The 21,455-nt window shown below is 40.6% G+C and overlaps 1 protein-coding gene across 3 annotated transcripts in view; it reads right to left on the bottom strand.

Annotated features, from left to right (window-relative positions):
- LOC124149127 (blood vessel epicardial substance-like) overlaps positions 1–21,455 on the bottom strand; it is a 200,272-nt gene that overhangs the window by 133,397 nt on the left and 45,420 nt on the right. For 2 of the 3 annotated variants that reach the window (XR_007217915.1, XM_046520495.2), the window contains exon 2: positions 1,776–2,002. The gene's annotated coding sequence lies outside the window, so the exon portion shown is untranslated. Of the gene's footprint in view, positions 1–1,775; positions 2,003–16,205; positions 16,289–21,455 lie in introns of those variants that run through there. The other variant, XM_048380628.1, reaches the window with a different exon arrangement.

Here is a 21,455-nt window from a genome sequence, read left to right as displayed (position 1 = left end):
AAGGTGGCTACGTTCGAAAATATACTGTATATTGATTATCGTGGATGTTTTGTTCAACAACAAAGATTTATAAGGTACTTTATTTGCCAGTCCACAGAGACTGACAGTCACATGAATTACCGGTACAAGCCCAATTTTATTGGTTGTTACCGGTAAACGGAAACACTGATATAATATCTTCATGTCATGACCAATAATAAAGGCATGATGCTGAGAACACTGATCGAAAACAGGACAATGACATTTGTTACTAACATTCTCCAAATGACATGAAACTTAATGAGAGCCATTCATTGGTCATTAGAAAGACTATTACTCAATCAGGAAACTGATTACAAACCAAACATATTTGAGATCCGGAAGGTCACTTAAAACTCGGAATAGGCTTTAAGTGGAAAGTGATTGTGTAAAACGAGTTTGACATCACATGTATGTAATGCACCCAAGGGCACATGATATCCCGTTTTGATGCGTTAATTATTACAATAATGTGTCAATGCCACAAAAATGCAGCCTAGATCTAACCCTGAAATACTATGACATTAAGTTTGTTTTTGGAACATGCATGCTCATACAGTACACTAATAAAACAGACAGTCCAGTGCTTCTAGCTACCTAAAACAGAAAATCATTGGCGCATGGTCTAATTACCTTGACCATCAGTTTCAGCTAAGCATGTGCTTGATTATTTCTTGTAAGCGACAGAGAGTTGTCATGAACATTATACATTCTTGTATTTCATGACTTTGAGAATGAATCTGACGTTCAATACAAGAATGTCCTGTATCTTCCCAAGGGTTAAACATCTAAATATGATGTCTCAAAGTGGGATTCAATGTAACAATATAAATATAGCAGATGCTGCTACACACTGAAAGTAGGTCTTCATGTTTCACTTTCAATAACTTAATTCATTCATTTCTCCATCCATCAATTTGTTTTTTAATACAAATGCAACCTTCAAACATTTAAGAGGCACTCGTTTATTCTCACAAAGACCCAATCTTGTTCGCTGACTTTCACAGACTCACAGATGCTCCTGTCCCCTCTCCAAAAACTCATAGATACTATTGCTCAGTCCAACCATTTACAGATATATCCACACAAAAGTATTCCTCTACATCCCCTGACCTTGCAGACAAAGTTGTACTCTCCCATGCACTCATAAGCATGCGTGTATCCTCCTACTATCCTCTAGACACCCTTGTACTCTCAACTCCCTCTTAAACTTTAGAAAAGGCATTTCACCTGATAAAGGAGTAAGTATATACTCTGAAATGTTGTGTTCCTCATAATATAGAAGTTGACATCCATAAATTCTCCTCCTTAATTGTGTCCATGTCCACAATCTCATGGACACTTTTGTCTATGTCAACAATCTCATGGACACTTTTGTCTATGTCTTCAATCTCTCAGACCCTTTTTGTTTATGTCCATAATCACAGATTCTTTTTTCTATGTCTACAATCTTACAGTTACAGACACTCTTATCCATGTCCACAATCGCACTGGCCACAATTCTCTAATACGTATTCTCAACTATCTCACAGACCCTTTTATACTCTGTCCCACCATTTAAAGACAGGTTTGTGAGTTCCACTGTACTTCTAAGACATCACAAACCCCTAATAGAAATGCCACATTAAGGGTTAATGCTCTGTGAGAGTGCCACAGAATCCCTCTGGATCAATACCTTGAGACAAAATATGGACACAACACCTCAGCCCAGCACAACAATCAACATGTGGCATTTGTGAATTGGAGGCCAAACTTACCATGCATTCGTCAGTGAGGTTCTGCCTGTCTGCTGATCAAGTCTGTGTGGTATCCATTTTTCTAAACATTTGCACATCACATGAACATAGACTTCAGTCTGTCAACACCATGTACGTAGACTGCCGCTGTCGTTAACACGCTACATTAGTGCGGGAGATTGTTGCCTCCTGTACCAGTGAAGTCATTGGGCAGATTTGTCTGCGACTGTTGGAAACGTGACAACCATCTGTCAAACAAAAGATAAAGGGAATCAATACAGCATTGTTTATAATTGATTTCACTTTTTGATATGGATGCATGTGGATGTGATGTTTCCAAGCTAACTTTTACTTTTTTTCACTTAACACATGATGGATGGACGGATGGATGGATGGATGGACGGATGGATGGATAAAGGGATGAACTGACCAAAAATGTAACTATGAATAAATTTAACAAAATCTTTTTTGAATGGGGGTATTATGAAAGTAAAGATGGAAGTTATGTCAGCAACATGATTTCATGACCGTAATTAATAATGCTAGCAACAACAAAATCTTTGTCATTTTTCCTGTCAACGAGGAATGCAGATGGATCAGACGTCTAAGGCATTCTTGGTGCAGAATTGTCTTCATAGGTGTGCCAGAAATTATGACCATGGGTTCAAATCTCAGGTCAATCCTGATTACGTTTGTTGGGTTCTCAGTTTCAGACCAGACTCATGGGATCTATTAACATGGTTTATGTCAAAGCTTCACTTTGGGCTGTCATCCCACATAATATACCGGTATGCTGACATGCCGAGATAGAAATGAAATACTGATCAAGTTTCTTTGCATGAACGTTTTTGTTACAACTGTGTATCCTCATTTTGTCATTTGTTACTGTGATTTGCTGTGCAGAGTTGTGGCCCTTAGGCATGCCAGAAACCAATGATCATAGCTTGGAATCATGAATTTCACTCTGGTTATATTATCTCAGCCTCTCTCCCACATCTATTCACTCACTAACTCCTCCACACCATGTACACATACATCAGCAAATATTTCATTTTTCAGGTAAATCTGCCAGGACTAATATATATACTTTTAAGAATTCAAACTTTACTGTCAATAGTGACACCGAATTACATGTACTGTTGTGACCTATCCACCCACATGATGTGTGACCTGGGAAGATCTGGGGTAGAATAGGTCTTCAGCAACCCATGCTTGCTGCAAAAGGCGACTTTGCTTGTCGTAAGAGGCGACTAATGGGATCGCTGTCTTGGCTGATGCATGTCATCCTACCCCAATTGCATAGATTGATGCTCATGATGTCAATCACAGGATTGTCTGGTCAAGACTCGATTATTTACAAACCAAATATTGCTGAGTGCGGCGTTAAACAACAAACAAACAAACATGATGTTCTGCAAGTGAGAGCGCAGCTAGGTTTGAATGACTGAATATTGTGAAATTACACCAAGGATATTATCAAATGCAACAGAATGATATTTTTTAGTATTGTTGTTTAATACTGTCATACAGTTTCGCATATGATACCACACGTTGTTCAATCATTTTTTAACAAATAGTTCCAGGAACTTATTTCTTGACGAATGGATTTCCAGACAAATGGTATTTCCCAAAAGAAGTTTAGGTTACCGTGTTTTCTTGAGTATAGTGCGCACCCAAGTATAATGCGCAGCCTCCTCTAGCAGATTCAGTATTTTGGAGAAAAAAAAATTGAATATTATGTGCAGAAAAAATTACACCATACCCCTTCATCGAATTCCGGTAAATTTGTTTTGCTTTGTGTTGCCCACGAAACTGAATCTCTGGTAGTTTTCTCTATGCATATAGTATCATAAGATTTCAACAATTGTATGTTAGTTACGGTACTAAATGGGGAAATCTTGTTGAAATGATAAATAGAATTCACAACTCAAGTTATTCTTTAATATATGGGAATATGAACCTTGTCCAAATATTCAGTACTTGGCTCAACAAATGCTTGACAAGTACCATTTAATTAAGACACGGTTGAAACTTCCCATATTATAAATTTACTCAAGAAGAATACTCTGTGGCTACTGAGTAGAGAGAAATATGTCCTACTTTAGTCTTGAATATATGAATCAAAATGTTGAATGATGAAATGATAAAATGTCTTCAGCATCCAAACAGAAACAAATATTTTCACAGTTATTGCATCATCATTTTCGATTCATCTTAAAAAATTCTCTGTGACAAGATATCAACATTTAAGAATATATTTTCAATTTCTCATTTCCCTCTTTGACAGTGTAAGCCAAGTTTCAGGCACTGGATCAGAAGGGCAGTCATTGATTTTGTTTTATTTCTCTCTAAATGAGAGAGCTGTTCCATTTGAACATGTCTACAGCTGTAGTACTGCTGGCAATAACTACAGCGATAATTCTTCGTGAAATGTAAAGTGTTTGTTTCCATTTTCAGAAGCAAAATAAAATCTATAAATTGTTAAGTCAAATTGCCTACATTCATAGATTAGAAGCACTCATGATGAAACAGTATTAGTACTTGTATTTCTGACACAAAAACAATCACATTCAGATATATCTGTAAACGATATGTCCACTTGTCCAACACTTCACATTGAAGTCAAAAGCTATTAAACCGTTGCCAAAATTACTTCATGAAGCATTTTTTGTTTTGTGTATTTGTTTAACACCAAACTGAGAATAATGCAGCTATATGACTCCAGACTGTCAATAATCATGTCAGGAAAAAACAAACCAGTGATTGATATTACAAGCAACGATCCACGCTGTCAGGGTAAGGTGAATTCCAATATCTGCACGTGAACATTTTAGCAATTCTCAATGCTCACTGGTCAATTGAAGCCAAATGACATCACAGTGCTTTATTATTCCATTGTTCATAGCGTCACAAACTGATTTCTTTACGTCATCTGAATGGCTGCTTTCAGCGAAGCTTCTCTGTAAGGTTGACATTTAAAATGTTTTCCTTTATTTTCTCTCTGAAAATGTCATTGGGTAATATGTAGAACCAAGTCACTGAGTCTGATTCATGAAGTCAGCTATTATGAAAAGAACTGAATACTGGGATGCATTCCAACCCAGCAACCACATGGGGTGAATGTCAAAACAATGGTAGAAGCCTTCATCTGATGGAACCATTGTCCTTTGGACAAAAAAAGCCCCAGAAATAAATAGCCGTTAGTGTTGTAACCATTCATTGTGACCTCCATGCTGCTTTGAATCACTCAGTTTTATTGTCATATGACCCTCAAGAGAAATGTCAAGTTGTTTTGGCTGCTGCTGGCCATATAAAACAAATATTCATCAATCTCCATCCATTTTGCCAGGCAACACACAAGAGCAAATATCAGGAAGATAATAGGTGTGGAATAAGACTGTCTGATTCTAGTGGTCTTTGCAGAAAATGCCAACAGTGGTGCCAACTATGTTACTCTCGTTTCTCTGTGAGGTGGGTGGAAATATGACATAAGGATTATTAGGGATAAAATTGTGCCCTTTGTTACTTCCGTTGCATCCTATGATTTTCTCTTTCTTTTAGCAAGCAATGATGTGCAAGGGCAATTTTTGATATAGGAGTGTTGGATTGTGACATACATGCCACTTTAACAGTATACATATAAGTAGGAAAAATATATATTCACCGCCAAAAGAAACACGAATACCATACATGTTGGCCAATATATGAAGACTTACTCATATTCAAGAGACATTAGATTGGGTCAGAGCACAAACAAACATACAGGTATGTTGTGTGTACAGATGCTCATGAACTCATCATATGTGATGTCATAGATCCATGACTAGAGATGCAGCATTTTTATCATCCAAAACTGGCTCCCACACTGTAGATATTGCTGCAATGAAATTGCATCACAATGCTTTGCAGACCATTGTGACGTCATTGGTTACCATGATGTCACAATCAAATGACATCACTAATGGCTCTGCTACTGAAGCTGTTAGCAGTACTTTTTACACTTATTACTGTCTACAAACTGAAAAAGTTGGAAGAATGATGTTGGATGATATATAAAATCTCACCCTCGTGTCTTTTGATATCAAATATATCAACACTCGTTGATAAAAGTGGCAAAAATCCTCAGCAAGCCTTGGAGTTTTCCCACTTTTATAAACTCGTGTTGATATATTTGATATCAAAAGACACTCTGGTGAGATTCTCTATGTCTCGTGCAGAATTCGCATGTAAAGTTTGGAAATCACGTGCAGCATATCGTGATGATAATAAAGTCACTCTGTGGTTACACTTGACTGATTGTTAGTTTTGTCGTTAATTGGTACACATTGGAAACATCTGTTTTTAACGTACATACTTCTCTATATTTTTCTTTGGTTCGCGTTTCTTTTGGCGAGTGAGTGAGTATGGTTTTTTCGTCGGTTTTAGCAATATTCCTGCAATATCACGGCGGGGACACCAGAAATTGGCTTCACACATTGTACCCATGTCGGGAATCGAACCCAGGTCTTCGGCGTGACGAGCGAACGCTTTAACCACTAGGCTACCCGACCGCCCCATTTCATGATTTACATACAGGAAGATGAGTAGTCGGTGATTTTGCTCTGGCCTCGTTTGCTGACTGCATTTGTGAAACTGCGATACGCAGATTTAGCTACGATCCCCCTCCTCTGCTTAAACAGTCGATCTATGCAGTGTTACACGTGAAATCGTCATGGCCTAATTTCACTAAGTTTGTCAGCATTGGTCTGCAGTAACTGGCCATTAAGAAGAATGTTTTCGCTTCTCACAGCTTGAAACCACTCGGAGAGGGTGTCTTCTCCGTCTTGTTGATTGGCAGCTTGTCACTTTTTCTGGGCAGGGCCAAAGTCAGTCAACTCAAGATTCAAGAACGGACTCTCTCGTCTTAATGATGATACTCAATGTTGATTTGTAAAAGTCCGATTCCACTGCAATGTTTTTCTAAGCTTCAATGCCTGCATCAATAGCATTTATGATTCGCAATTTTGTACCTTGACTGATAGCTTTCCTGCCCCACTGCCCACCATGATAGCAATTGCAAGTGAACTGACACTTTGACACAAGCTCTTGAAATTACTGAATAATGTTCGTTTTACAGAAATGATTGGTCCAATTACAGGTAAGATTAACAAAAAGTAAATTCAACAAGGTTGAATTGTCACCGCTGATTGTTTGGATTCGCACTGACTGCGCATAGCAAAATTTTAGTGACACTTGACACTTGTGAGATTACACAGTTTGCTATACACATCACTATATTAGTAGTATTTGGGCTTTTCGGGGATCCTTGGATCTACGCTGAGAACACCTAACAATATATTACTAGGCTCCAACCCAACAAAACCCACAAATCCAACAAATCCTTAAAACAAACATAAGCCCCAGTCTCCAAGCTCTAGCCCGTAAAAACCCTCAATTAATTCCAATCTCTTAACGCAAATAAATTTCCTAAATACACACAACCTAAATAATCTAAAACTAAACACAGGACCAAATAACACCTTCCTACCCAAACTCCAAACTCCAAACGTCAAAAATCGACATATCTCTCCCCACCAGACTAAATAAAGAAACTGATCCAAATACCACTAAATCCACCACACTTGCATACATTCACAAAAAATGGCCAAGTTGGTGCCACATTTACACAGACAGGTCCTTTGACCCGGGCTCAAAATGCAGCTCCCAAAACTAATACAACAGATAATTAAAAGCGCCAACAATCTACATTAACTAGGTAAAGACATAGAAATAGTTTGGATCCCTGCCCACGTTGGAGTGTTTGGCAACGAACACGCAGACAAAGCAGCCAAATCAGCACTAAAATTAGAAGAAGTTAGCATCAACCAAAGACGTATATATACGTCTTTGCATCAACCCACCAATATAAAAAACGAAATTTAAAGTATCACAAAGGAGAAAATCTTCCCAAAGGGCAAAATAACTATCAGAAATCTGACTGCAAACCAAAACACATCAAACAAAAGCCACTCCAAAAAACACAAATCCATCATAAAACCCCAAAAATTGACAGATTAATAACTAAACTACAAACAGGTCAACGAAGTTAAATCCACTCCAATCTACACTGAACTGCAACAATCAAATGACACTAGCAACACTACTAAACCCCCTAAATGACTTACAAACCATTAAAGCATTAGGCATCTATCTAACCAAAACAGGCCGCATCTAAAACAGTACAACAAACAAGCTGTCAATAAACCCTAAAACTCACAAAAACTCAAATTACCCCCACCCCCCTACCCACTACACACACACCTTTTGCATGGCATATTTCAAAATTCCAAATTTGTTCTCCAAATTAAGTAAGCAACCCTAAAAGCCGACCCTAGGTTGCCTCACCTTTTTGGACATACCCTTTGCGACCAATTACATAATGGCCTGGTGGGCCCCTGCGCGAAATACGCATGTGTGGGAAAGCGCATGTTAAATTCCTAATTTAAGTAAGTAAGTTGTCGGGGGATCGGGTATCTGTTTGCTATATATGTTAGTTTGCTATAGAGAGTTCATTTGTAACAGTAGTTGTATCTGTTTGTTCACTCTATCAGTGTTTGTTATATCCATGTTCTACTGTATATGGATTATTAACATGGGAGTTCTGATGCAGAGTGAGTGAGTGAGTGAGTGAGTGAGTGAGTGAGTGAGTGAGTGAGTGAGTGAGAGCATCAGTGAGTATGTGTGTGACTGAATCAGTCCGTCTGTTTGTACTTGTCCGGACTAATGCCAATTTCATAGTGCTAGCCCCCTAAGATACCATGCTGCAGTTTAACATGAATACCCCACTGAGACACAGTATACTGACTTCAAGCTGATCAGTCCTATATTTAGCCACTTACTGCCGAGTGCCAGACAGGGTAACAACAAGTACCATCTTTGAACGTCTTTTGGTATGACTCAGCTGGCAATCAAACCTTCTGCTTTCCGGGCGGATGCTCTACCACAAGACCATGGAGGCAGTGAGTGTGTGAGTGAGTAAGTCTGTGGCTGAGTGATTGTGTAACTGAGTGAGTGAGTGTCAGTGAGGGTGTGATTGAGTGAGTATGAGAGTCAGTGAGTGAGTGCACGATTGTAAGTGTCAGTGAGAGTGTCAGTGAGAGTGCCAGTGAGTGAGTGTGTGATAGTGTCAGTGAGTGAGTATGAGAGTCAGTGAGTGAGTGAGCGAGTGTAAGTGTCAGTGAGAGTGTCAGTGAGAGTGCCAGTGAGTGAGTGTGTGATAGTGTCAGTGAGTGAGTATGAGAGTCAGTGAGTGAGTGCACGAGTGTGAGTGTCAGTGAGAGTGTCAGTGAGAGTGCCAGTGAGTGAGTGTGTGATAGTGTCAGTGAGTGAGTATGAGAGTCAGTGAGTGAGTGCACGAGTGTAAGTGTCAGTGAGAGTGTCAGTGAGAGTGCCAGTGAGTGAGTGTGTGATAGTGTCAGTGAGTGAGTATGAGAGTCAGTGAGTGAGTGCACGAGTGTAAGTGTCAGTGAGAGTGTCAGTGAGAGTGCAAGTGAGTGAGTGTGTGATAGTGTCAGTGAGTGAGTATGAGAGTCAGTGAGTGAGTGAGCGAGTGTAAGTGTCAGTGAGAGTGTCAGTGAGAGTGCCAGTGAGTGAGTGTGTGATAGTGTCAGTGAGTGAGTATGAGAGTCAGTGAGTGAGTGCACGAGTGTAAGTGTCAGTGAGAGTGTCAGTGCGAGTGCCAGTGAGTGAGTGTGTGATAGTGTCAGTGAGTGAGTATGAGAGTCAGTGAGTGAGTGAGCGAGTGTAAGTGTCAGTGAGAGTGTCAGTGAGAGTGCCAGTGAGTGAGTGTGTGATAGTGTCAGTGAGTGAGTATGAGAGTCAGTGAGTGAGTGCACGAGTGTAAGTGTCAGTGAGAGTGTCAGTGAGAGTGCCAGTGAGTGAGTGTGTGATAGTGTCAGTGAGTGAGTATGAGAGTCAGTGAGTGAGTGAGCGAGTGTAAGTGTCAGTGAGAGTGTCAGTGAGAGTGCCAGTGAGTGAGTGTGTGATAGTGTCAGTGAGTGAGTATGAGAGTCAGTGAGTGAGTGAGCGAGTGTAAGTGTCAATGAGAGCGTCAGTGAGAGTGCCAGTGAGTGAGTGTGTGATAGTGTGATTGAGTATGAGAGTCAGTGAGTGAGTGAGCAAGTGTAAGTGTCAGTGAGAGTGTCAGTGAGAGTGCCAGTGAGTGAGTGTGTGATAGTGTGATTGAGTGAGTATGAGAGTCAGTGAGTGAGTGCGCGAGTGTAAGTGTCAGTGAGAGTGTCAGTGAGAGTGCCAGTGAGTGAGTGTGTGATAGTGTCAGTGACTGAGTGTGTGAGTGAGCATGAGGGTTAGTGAGTGAGTGCGCGAGTGTAAGTGTCAGTGAGAGTGTCAGTGAGAGTGCCAGTGAGTGAGTGTGTGAGTGAGTGTGTGATAGTGTCAGTGAGTGAGTCAGAGGTCAGTGCTTGAGTGGGTGTCAGTATCATCAGTCAGTGAGTGAGTGAGTGTGTGAGTGTGTGAGTGTCAGTCAGTCAGTGAATCAGTCAGTGAGTGTCTGAATCAATGAGTCAGTGAGTTAGTGTTTTGCATCATATTCAGCAATATCATATCTTTCATCTCGGGCTGTCAAAATGTTTCACCTGGAAATACTGGAGGTTTATAGTGTGCACGTACACAGATCCCTGCAGTCAAGGTCAAGACAATGAACAGCTGAGAGCTGCTAACTGATCAACACGAGCCATGGTCAGCCACCATTGTAGCCATCTAATACTCATTTCAGCTCAGAACATGCATGAGGTGTTTGAGATGTCTACTTAACCAGTTATCCCATCGAAAGAAAGACATTGAGACATTGCACTTCATTTCATCCTGTATCAGTTGGCAATTTCATCAAGCAGACAATGCCTTGATAATGATTGACTGCACTTGGAAGGAAAAACAACCTGTTCATTTCATTTGATGATTTGTTCCTCATTTTCCACTTAATCTTGACCATGAATGTCTATGTGAGTAATCCCAAAAAGCATAGTGAAACAAACATCAAAGCTTCGTGTCACATGAATCTCCAGCTGTTACTGGCATGCTCTTGGGGCGTAATTGATTACACCGATCTCAGTGAGCAAGGCAGTTGGATCAGCCTCTCGTGACATTCAACACTGCAACTCTCGGAAATGCAACACGCATTTTGATCATTGATCCTTATCAGAAGGAAGTGATCTCGAGACATGGCCCAACACTAATCAATAGCTATCATGTATTTGATACTGGAATGCTTGGTTGGGGTATTTACCGCTGCAATTAACATGGTAAAGTTTCGGCCAAGTGCTAAGTAAATCTCTTTAAAGCATGTAACATATTAGTGTCCATTACGCAAATGACGCTATTTGACATTGACAAGCACTCATAATGGTTTTTAGCCATAAACATGCCATTTGTTTTAGACTGCAATTCATGAGATTACAGTTTTTAATCACAGAGGGAGAGGAATTCTCCAACAAATGGAATAAAATATCAACAAATGCAGCTTGTTTCCGCTCCACATATTGAAATGTATTAGATAGTTTGTAATATGCAAATTCAGCATGAAAAGGAATCTTCATTTGTTTGTATATTTGTTGTTTAACGACGCACTCGGCAATACTCCAGCTATATGACAGTGGTCTGTAAATAATCGAGTCTAGACCAGACAATCTAGTGATTGACATCATGAGAATTGATCCATGCAATTGGGATACAATGATGACAGTCAACGAGCCTGACCACCCAATCCTGCTAGTCACCTCTTACGACAAGCATAGTGGCCTTTTACGGCAAACATGGGTTGCTGAAGACCTATTCTAACCCGGATCTTCACAGGTCTCTCTTCATTTTGAGGACAAGTTAATTACATTTCCCTTCCTCTGGATTTTGTAGACAAATTGACCAAGACGTTACTGGCATAGTCACATTAAGGACATATAGTGTCACCTTACTGGCCTTGTCACATTAAGGACATATAGTGTCACCTTACTGGCCTTGTCACATTAAACATATAGTGTCACCTTACTGGCCTTGTCACATAAAGGACATGTGGTGTCACCTTACTGGCCTTGTCACATTAAACATATAGTGTCACCTTACTGGCCTTGACACATAAAGGACATGTGGTGTCACCTTACTGGCCTTGTCACATTAAGGACGTATAGTGTCACCTTACTGGCCTTGTCACATTTAGGACATATAGTGTCACCTTACTGGCCTTGTCACATTACACATATAGTGTCACCTTACTGGCCTTGTCACATTAAGGACATGTGGTGTTATGTTACTGGTATAGTCACATTAAGGACATATAGTGTCACCTTACTGGCCTTGTCACATTAAGGACATGTGGTGTCACCTTACTGGCCTTGTCACATTAAGGACATGTGGTGTCACTTTAATGGCCATGTCACATTAAGGACATGTGGTGTCACCTTACTGGCCTTGTCACATTAAGGACATATGGTGTCACCTTACTGGCCTTGTCACATTAGGGACATGTGGTGTCACCTTACTGGCCTTGTCACATTAAGGACATATGGTGTCACCTTACTGGCATATTCACAATAAGGACAAATGGTGTCACCTTACTGGTCTTGTCACATTAAGGACATGTGGTGTCACCTTACTGGCATAGTCACATTAAGGACATGTGGTGTCGCCTTACTGGCATAGTCACATTAAGGACATATAGTGTCACCTTACTGGCCTTGTCACATTAAGGACATGTGGTGTCACCTTACTGGCCTTGCCACATAAAGGACATGTGGTGTCACCTTACTGGCCTTGTCACATTAAGGACATATGGTGTCACCTTACTGGCCTTGTCACATTAAGGACACATAGTGTCACCTTACTGGCCTTGTCACATTAAACATATAGTGTCAACTTACTGGCCTGGTCACATTAAGGACATGTGGTGTTATGTTACTGGTATAGTCACATTAAGGACATATGGTGTCACCTTACTGGCCTTGTCACATTAAGGACATTTGGTGTCACCTTACTGGCCTTGTCACATTAAGGACATATGGTGTCACCTTACTGGCATATTCACAATAAGGACATATGGTGTCACCTTACTGGCCTTGTCACATTAAGGACATGTGGTGTCACCTTACTGGCATAGTCACATTAAGGACATGTGGTGTCACCTTACTGGCCTTGTCACATTAAGGACATGTGGTGTCACCTTACTGGCATAGTCACATTAAGGACATATAGTGTCACCTTACTGGCATAGTCAGATTAAGGACATGTGGTGTCACCTTACTGGCCTTGACACATAAAGGAAATGTGGTGTCACCTTACTGGCCTTGTCACAGTAAGGACATGTGGTGTCACCTTACTGGCCTTGTCACATCAAGGACATGTGGTGACCCCTTACTGGCCTTGTCACATTAAGGACATGTGGTGTTATGTTACTGGTATAGTCACAATAAGGACAAATGGTGTCACCTTACTGGCCTTGTCACATTAAGGACAAATAGTGTCATCTTACTGGCCTTGTCACATTAAGGACAAATAGTGTCACCTTACTGGCCTTGTCACATTAAGGATATATAGTGTCAACTTACTGGCCTTGTCACATTAAGGACAAATAGTGTCACCTTACTGGCCTTGTCACATTAAGGACAAATAGTGTCACCTTACTGGCCTTGTCACATTAAGGACAAATAGTGTCACCTTACTGGCCTTGTCACATTAAGGACAAATAGTGTCACCATACTGGTATAGTCACATTAAGGACACATATATATAGTGTCACCTTACTGGCCTTGTCACATTAAGGACAAATAGTGTCACCTTACTGGCCTTGTCACATTAAGGACAAATAGTGTCACCTTACTGGTATAGTCACATTAAGGACACATATATATAGTGTCACCTTACTGGCCTTGTCACATTAAGGACAAATAGTGTCACCTTACTGGCCTTGTCACATTAAGGACAAATAGTGTCACCTTACTGGTATAGTCACATTAAGGACACATATATATAGTGTCACCTTACTGGCCTTGTCACATTAAGGACAAATAGTGTCACCTTACTGGCCTTGTCACATTAAGGACAAATAGTGTCACCTTACTGGTATAGTCACATTAAGGACACATATATATAGTGTCACCTTACTGGCCTTGTCACATTAAGGACAAATAGTGTCACCTTACTGGCCTTGTCACATTAAGGACAAATAGTGTCACCTTACTGGCCTTGTCACATTAAGGACATATAGTGTCACCTTACTGGCCTTGTCACATTAAGGACAAATAGTGTCACCTTACTGGCCTTGTCACATTAAGGATATATAGTGTCAACTTACTGGCATCGTGTCAAGTCACTGACAAGGCATCACTCATGGCATTCAGTCATAGGCATGACAATATTCAGGAGTTACATAGCAAGGGTTAAACGTTACAGGAAGATCATGTAATGATACGTATCACAATACACATATATTCGTCAAATTGTGTTGAAGCTTCCTTCCTATAAATATTTCAGAGCAGGCTGAAAATGAAAAGCCTCATGTAGACACATGTCCGTAGCAGCTATTTCTGTCGTGAATTTGAAACACAAATTACAACCCATTTCGCAATATTTGACTTACAAGTACGTGTGGGGTCATTAAACAAGCAATAAGTAATATATTTTAGCGAATATATCGTCTTATATCAATACAGCAAGAAATGTAAGAATTGTATTGTCGCATGACAACTCACGAAGCACTGGTGCACCGATGTATCGTCTCACTCCTATTACAGTCACAGTCATCACCATGGATATCAAGTAACATCACAACTATGGCATTATCATGATCATCATATGTGGCATGGCCTAACCTTTAATTGCCACAGTGTTATTTTACAGGGATTTATTGAATGTACAGAGAAATCCATCTGCATTGATTCCTGTCTTTTATCTTCAAAGCCAAGCACAGCAACAGTACATCTGACTTCTGCCAGACCAAGAACTTACACCATCTTCTCCATGTCCAGACTTTTGGCGTCAAAGGACATTAATGTAGAGCATTACTTATAAGCTCCAAATAGACAAGTAACCCTTGCCTGAACAGCACAAAACAGTTGGACCTTAACTACACACATGTCTTTCTAATAAGGAAAGTACAATATGTGTAAAAATGCATATTAAACCTACAAATTGTGACGATAATAGTTGAATAAATTGATAAGCTGTTGTGAAAAGAGACATAACTAATTTGGTAATTCTGTCATTAAATAGGAGCACCAATTCTAATCCAGACACACCCACACCCACAACCACTGTGAACCACAAACACACTCACACAGCGCAACACCCAGCCTCAAACTCCACACACACACACACCAACCCTCACACACCCCAACCTCAAACTCCCCCCACACACACACACACACACCCTCACACACCCCAACCTCAAACTCCCCCACACACACACACACACCCTCACACACCCCAACCTCAAACTCCCACACACACACACACACACACCTCACACATCCCAACCTCAAACTCCCAAACACACACACCCTCACACACCCCAACCTCAAACTCCCACACACACACACACCTTCACACACCCCAACCTCAAACTACCCCCCCACACACACACCCTCACACACCCCAACCTCAAACTCTTCAAACTCCCCCCCCCCCAAACACACACACACCGTCACAAACCCACCCTCACACACCCCAACACCCAGCCTCAAACTCCCCCAAACACACACACACCCTCACAAACCCACCCTCACACACCCCAACACCCAGCCTCAAACTCCCACCCCCCCAACAACCACACACCCTCACACACCCCAACCTCAAAGTCCACACACACCCTCACACACCCCAACCTCAAACTCCCCCCCCCACACACACACACCTTCACACACCCCAACCTCAAACTCACACACACACACACCCCAACCTCAAACTCCTCCCCCCCCCCCCCCCCCCAACACACACACCTTTACACAACCCAATACCCAGCCTAAAACTCCACCAAACACACACACACCCTCACACACACCCTCAAACTCCCCCCACACACACACCCTCACTCACCCCAACCTCAAACTCTCCCCCCCACACACACACACACCCTCACATACCTCAACACCGAGCCTCAAACTCCACCAAACACACACACACCCTCACACACCCACCCTAACACACCCCAACACCCAGCCTCAAACTCCCCCCACACACACACCCTCACACACCCACACTAACACACCCCAACACCCAGCCTCAAACTCCCCCCACACACACCCACCCTCACACATCCCAACAGCCACACCCACACCCACGTCCACGCCCACACCCACACCAGAATTTAAAACAGTTGCTTTTGTATCTAGTCCCAAGAGTGAAAACTATCATCATGAACATACAAACATTTTTCTCGTACTCGTAAATATGGTCATATGTTATATGTACCTTGTTAAAGTCGTAACATCCATGAGATTCCCGAATCCAAACACCTCCTGAAATAAACCAAGTCATTATGTTTTACAGATACAAGCCACCTATAGTCATGATAGTGGCATATGTCTGTCAGTTATCAGGGCCACATTCCACAAAGCGATCTTGGCGCTAAGATGACTGTACTCCTATACTTTAACATTGGCTTACGACAGGTGTAGTGCTTAGAGATCGCTTCATGGATTGGGTCTCAGGAGGCTTCACTGATACTGTTGTCATTAGTTTCAACTCCAACTTAAATGAAACTAAGAGATCGAGTAACATTATTTCTGCTCTAGCTGAATGGCTACTCCATGTCCAATGGTAAATTGATTCGCTTGTTTACAAGAAACCCAAAAAGCTATATTGTTTCTGCAAATATTTGGGGGGTTCAAAAGATGGACTGAGCTGTCTCTCGAATATTGTTCAATTTCTTTTCCAAAAAGACAATGGGTAATATATATCATTACAAAGAATAGCCGGCTCACAATTGAAAGTACAGAAATCTTTCCCCTGAGAATCAATGCTTATTATAATTAGGAAGGTTAGGGCATGAGGAACCAGTGTCTAATTATTGAAATGGTTAGTTAAAGTCTGAGGTGCAGATTGTAACTAACCGGTTCCAACTATGAGGCACCATAGGTCTGAGTGCTGTCACCTATTTAAGACTGCCCCTGTGATCTGGTATAGAGTGTCTGCCCCGAGAGAGGAAGGTTGATGGTCCAATGCGCTAGCCACGTCATACCAAAAGAAGTTAAAGGATTATATATAAGGACTAGTGGACTGAAAATGTTAGGTTCTACTGCTGATTTTGGCAACTGTTTTCATCAGCAAAGTAACGTTTTGATAAGGTTTGTAAAGTTTTTTATCAAATCCAATTTGCCCAGCAGGTTATTAATGTTTTCCTCGAGGAATCTCTTCCAGAGGTAGAAAACACACTGATTCCATTTCCATGTCATGTTGTCTAAAGGGTCTGCCAAAGCTTCTATTTTATTTCCAATCCCCCAAAGCTATGGAACCAATATTTTCATTATCCCTTGAAGCGTAACACTGGGTTTCTGGCCTTGGTTACCGACCCCTGATGAAAATAAATAAACCTCATTTTCTGAGTAACTTTAACCCTTCATGTTGCTGATACAACACTACAGCAGCCTGCAAAGGCTCATGGCTGGACCAGAAAAACCAGTGACTGCAGGCATGAACATAGAATCACATCTTGATTAATGATGATACCAACTACATGTCACCAAGTGTGATCACAGACAAGTAGGGTAAGTATTGATGACTGATGGCTTTTCCATGACCTGTGAAGATCCTGGGTAGAATAGGTCTTCAGCAACCAATGCTTGCCGTGAAAGGTGACTATGCTTGTCGTAGGAGGCGGTGGTCAGACTCGCTGACTTGGTTGATGCATGTCATGGATCCCAATTGAGTGGATCGATGCTCATGATATCAATCACTGGATTGTCTGGTCCACACTCGATTATTTACAGACCGCCGTCATATAGCTGGAATATTGCTGAGTGTGACGTTAAACAACAAACAAACAAACAAAATGAAGATTCCTTTTCATGCTGAATTTGCATATTACAAACTATCTAATACATTTCAATATGTGGAGCGGAAACAAGCTGCATTTGTTGATATTTAATTCAATTTGGAGGGCCCACTTGCACAAAGCGATCCTAGAGCTAAGACTATGTAAGGCTATGTTAAAGTAAAAACATGAAAACAAATTCTGCAATAATGAATGCAAGATGTAATTGTGCATAATATTGTTGCAATAGAACAATTTAAATACTTCACACACAGTTTTAAATCTCAACCTTTATAACTGAGAAGAAAGTGTGTTGTAATACATTGATTTCAAGCAGATGATGTGAAAATGGCCATGTTCAACAAGCAGGAGGGATTTTGGTATTGGTCATCATTGCTGCTTTGGGGGAATTTTAGTGGTGATGATAAAAATGTAATTTCATAGATAATTACATGTACAGAAGCTGTGACCTGTAACCGTCAGTTTAGACACAGAGTCAATAGTTTTCGTGAGAAATCCTTCATTATGATCACATGGTTCAGTCATAGTTATAATATTCATTTATTGACATGCAGTCAAAAATTCTGCCTTTATTCCAATGTATTCAAAAATTCAAGATTGAAGTGTCCGCAATCAAAAACAATCTTTCTGAATTTAACTATTTATTCATTCATTCAGGTGTTACCCCGGAGGAAAGAGGAAGTAGTCCGTCAGTGTTAATGTCATTTCAAGAATAGAATCTCATGAAAAATGTATGAAAGTCAAAATATGTCGTTTATACACACATGAACATCAGTTTGATTGTCGTGATGTGACCAGTTCTCACTGAATTGGGACTCTGTGTATCATGTAATCAAATCTGTTTACCAGGATGTCCCACAGATCCCCACATTCAGATTGGATTAGATGCATCTTGTCAGGTTCAGTGGCATGGGCGACTGCATGTTGTCATATTGCTACCAGGTGTTCATAATATCAACCACTGGTTAGGCTGGTCCCAACGCAGTCATATACAAGTTGCTGTGAAATGCACAGAGACTGCATTTCACATAAAACAACAAACAAAATTTGATAAGAAAGTTAATGGCTCAAGCATACAATCATTATCTATTTAATGAAAATGCAAAGCAAATCCATACTTGATGCCATCCACTGGAAGTGAGTGAGTAACGTTCATGAACTTGGTTGATGCATGTCATCGTATCCCCAAAGCCTAGATAGATGCTCAAGATGTGAAACACTGGTTTGTCTAGTCCAGACTTAACTATTTACAGATCCCTGCCAATGTGATATAGCTGCTGAGCGCAATGTTAAACAACAAACAGAACATATTAAGATATGAGTGAGACACGGAGGGAGAGAGCACTCCGGTGAACCCATGGGTATGGTGCTGACAAATCTAGACACATAACCAGTGTTTCCGTTCTCCGGTATATGCCGGCTTTTGGCCGGTAAAAAATTGCAAAGACCGGTAAATGTTTAGTGTGACGGTCCCAGTGTCCGGTAGAAAGAATGTTAGAAAAAAAAACTTCAACTGAGTCTGTGTCTGCAACAAGGTGTTTAAACTTTGTTCACTCAACTCTAAATTCAGTCCGTGTTTCTCTTACACACAGAAAGGAAATCCCTGTTTTCTAAAAATAAACTGGACTCGACTAGTTTCGTTTCATTTAGATTGCATCTTTATATCTTTGGTATCTAGACACAACAAAGCTATAGTAATCAAGTAACAGATTGAATCGATATTTTCCAGTTCTGAAAAAGCACATTGGTTTCCAAACAAGAGAAAAGTCCAGTGAATTGATATTCAAATTATCCTGTGGCAGTGGAGCTATACTAAGTCACCACTGCCCCGGAGTGTGATCCAATGTGAACAAAGAATAAATATGTAAATATATGTAAATATGTAAAATGTTAATAGTTTTTCATGTTTCATGTTTGTTTGTTTTCTTAATTGTCGAGTTATCATGGCTGATTATGAGGATATTTATCCAGATTTTGCTGTTTTCGCAGCTGTAGCCATGACAATACCTGTCAGCAGCGTACCAGCCGAACACTGCTTCAGTCTACAAAACCGCATACATACGGCAAGTCGTAACCGACTTTGCCAGCGAAAATTATATAATCTTATGATCTTGTACATGCATTCAGGTGAAAAACACCTTCCTGCAGCAAATCTACAGTTCAGAAATAAAAAGAGAAAACTCTGATCGAAAGGTATGTTTTTACACAGTAATATGGGGGACTGTCCGAAAATGATAAGGACTGGCATATTTTGAGTCAGCCGGTCCAATGACTGGCTGACAAAAAAGCTAACGGAAACACTGATAACCAGGGTGAACTGGTTCTTACCTATGATCACAGTTTTCCTGCACACCTAAGGGATGCAACTCTGCACAGCGAATTACACAAAAAATGTCAAAATAAGGAAAATTACTCACAGTTGTATAAAAAAAACATTCATGCAAAAAAATTCTATCAACATTCAGTGTCAAGGCAAATAATGCCAAACCTATTTTTGTGCCATATTTTTAGGTGACCAACATATTCCACCTAATTGATGCAAATGTGCCACAATGTAAAATCCATGAAAGTGAAACGCAACACTGATCCTCTAAATGTTAAACATACATGTTTCTATTATGGGCTACAGCTCTAGGTTTCAGTGATATGGTTCTCATCAAGAATCTGCAGCTACCTCCAATCACCATCTTAAAAACAAATTTGGCTAAAGCCTCTATTGGCTAACTCAATCAACCTGATGTGAGCATTCTTGTTCATCTTAAACCATGCTTGTAAGCCCATATGCCTATCTTTATGAACCAGCTTCCTCACTGACAATACAAAGCATGGTGTTTAGTGGCACTTGCTTGTGGAATGTTTTGCAGCTTTTTTTGACAGTTTGAAACCTCAGTCATTGACATTTATATACACATGCATATGTGGTTTTCAAGAGATTCATTGTGTGACTTCTCCAAGACGTTGGAAGCGATACACGTGATGTCAGCGTTGAGAAGATTCCAAACATATTGGTAAAACAGGTTATAACACCATGCCAGAGACTAGTCAATACAAACATGGAGAGTATATAGGTTGTAACCCTATGCCAGGGACCAAACATTACAAAACAAAGGATTTAGGGTTAAAACACCATGCCAGAGACCAAAAACCACAAACATGGCTTGGGTAGTTACGAGACTACTTGGCAGCAACTGTGTAATTGACAGTGAAGAGGATGTCTGTTGAAAATCTGAAAATTTTAGTTAGTGTGATTGAAGCCAAAATACAGGATTTATGGCAGATGTGTAGTATAGGTAGAAGTTTCATAAGAATTATTACAAAACATAAAGGGTTTAGGGTTATAACACCATGTCAGAGACCAAAAACCACAAACATACAGGGTTTAGGTTTACAACACCATGCCACGGAGCACACAACACAAACATACAGGGTTTAGGTTTACAACACCATGCCACGGAGCACACAACACAAACACACAGGGTTTACGGTTTATAACACCATGCCACTGAGCACACAACACAAACATACAAGGTTTACGGTTTATAACACCATGCCACGGAGCACACAACACAAACATACAGGGTTTACGGTTTATAACACCACACCAGGGAGCTGTCATAGCGACTGATTTACGACAACCATTGTCTGAAGAACATTTGATTACAAAGGCT

Source organism: Haliotis rufescens, unplaced genomic scaffold, assembly GCF_023055435.1.
Source record: "Haliotis rufescens isolate VD_foot unplaced genomic scaffold, xgHalRufe1.0.p SCAF_32, whole genome shotgun sequence".
Lineage (NCBI taxonomy): Eukaryota > Metazoa > Mollusca > Gastropoda > Lepetellida > Haliotidae > Haliotis > Haliotis rufescens.
This window is presented reverse-complemented; position numbering and strand designations above follow the sequence as displayed.